This window comes from Oncorhynchus nerka, linkage group LG12 (assembly GCF_034236695.1).
Source record: "Oncorhynchus nerka isolate Pitt River linkage group LG12, Oner_Uvic_2.0, whole genome shotgun sequence".
NCBI classification, from domain to species: domain Eukaryota; kingdom Metazoa; phylum Chordata; class Actinopteri; order Salmoniformes; family Salmonidae; genus Oncorhynchus; species Oncorhynchus nerka.
The window spans coordinates 66419577-66421610 of record NC_088407.1 but is presented as its reverse complement, the minus strand read 5'-3'; the positions used below and the strand labels follow the sequence as shown (position 1 = coordinate 66421610).

The window sequence follows — 2034 nt, the reverse complement described above, 5'->3', positions numbered from 1 at the left end:
TAGCATTTGGCAACATGGGTTTTTGACTCAAATATTTGAAAGGGTCACTAACCCTCTTACACACATTGGTTTGCAAGCCAAAAAAATAATGAATGCTGGGAATATAAGTAGGAAAGAGGAAGCTTCCTATTGATACTTACGGTTCCAATACACAGGATAGCATTCTCTGTCTTTGACATCCACCGCATACAGCCCACCCCTGACACATACAGCCTCTACATTGATGTTTACTGAATCAAGGACTCTTTCGTCTGTGGAGTCCGTTCTCTCCATCGAACCCCTGTCCCTATGTACCCTAGTTCTCGGCTCCAGCACTGGTCCAGCTCACTCGACTCCGTTCGACCCCCCCAGTTGTCGCTTCCACACCGCTTGTATTCTCTTCCTCATACACTTCATCCATGCCCACAAAGCCCTGGCACTTTGTCGTGCCAGAGTTCAGTTCGCATAATTTACAGAACATGACCTCCATTTTCAGGGAGTCGTGTCCAACGAAAGGCTTCCATGTTTTTTTGTCCTCCTTGTAAAACCCCCGCACCTCTTCGGGTCCCAATTCTGTGACAATCTCGTTATACCGGTACCTTGAACTACTCGATCGAGTCCTCTTTATCCTTTCCAACACCGGGGCGATGTTCCGGTCATTTTCACTGAAATCCTGAGCACCGGTCTCTATGAAGGCTATGGGAGGATTCCGGTTGTTATGACACCCGGGTAAGCCTCCTCTAGGCCCAGTATCATACCACCCGGGAGAACCCGGTGGCGGCCTGGCGGCAGGTGCCTATCCAGACCTGGCTGAACCGAGTGCATCCCCGCCTGCATCGTTTCGCCCATAAGCTCTTCATAGCAGCACACAAATACATTGCTTTCCAAGTCCCAGTCTGTGTTGTTGTTACCAACAGATGAAAAAAAACAGTTCATGGAGAACTGCTTAGCAAAGACGTCTTGTTTGTAAAACTGCTCGACATAACTATTGAGCAAGCTAGCTTGTCATTAGCTAGCTAGCCGACCTCTATGTAGTAATCAGAAAGCCGCCTTGGTGCTGGCATCTGCTGTAGCTGAGCTTCTAGCTAAATCAAACTATTTGTTTCGAATCCTCTTCGTTATTCCGGTTAAAACATGTATAGTTGAATGTCAAAATATTGCTAAAAAAATGCTCCATCTTCTAATTGGTTTTGATGAGAGGAATCACTTGAAGCCATTGTGTTCTGGTTAGTGGTTGGGTCGTCAGTTATTTCAGTTTTGCCCAAAGGATTGTGTTGTTAATGTCTGCCTCTTCTTCAATGAGGTTTAACAGCGGTTGGCATCCAATAAATGTTGCATTACCGCGACCTACTAGACTGGAGTACAACTCCCTTATACTTTGATAAAATACTTACGTTCCATTCCTGCAGTACAGTTGATAACCATTGCTATAAATCCTAAAAATCCAATCTTACTGAAACATATATCTGTTGTTGGCCTGTCCCTCTGTATTGGTAAAAATCTACCACTCACACCACTCCTCTTAGGATCCTTCCCCCTTGACCCATCTTCCTCTACTTTCTTCATCGCCTCAGCATATGATAACTTCTGCACTACTCTAACCCTGGAAACCTCAACCTGCCTCACTCGCACAGGACATTTCTGATCCCCAGCCCCATGGGCACCCCTGAAATTAACACATACCACTACTTTCCCAATGCTACACATTCCTTTGTCTCATGCCCTTATGCACACTTCTCACACCTAGGAACCTCCCTCCTACACACTGCTGTCTCATGCCCTTCTGCACACTTCTCACACCTAGGAATCTCCCTCCTACACACTGCTGTCTCATGCCCTTCTGCACACTTCTCACACCTAGGAATCTCCCTCCTACACACTGCTGCCACATGCCCTTCTGCACACTTCTCACACCTAGGAATCTCCCTCCTACACACTGCTGTCTCATGCCCTTCTGCACACTTCTCACACCTAGGAATCTCCCTCCTACACACTGCTGCCACATGCCCTTCTGCACACTTCTCACACCTAGGAATCTCCCTCCTACACACTGCT

General features: G+C 47.0%; 1 pseudogene; it reads right to left on the bottom strand.

Moving 5' to 3' along the window:
* LOC115138816 (phospholipase DDHD1-like) overlaps window positions 1-962 on the bottom strand; it is a 42676-nt pseudogene extending 41714 nt beyond the window's left edge.
* Between the last annotated feature and the right edge of the window lie 1072 nt (window positions 963-2034).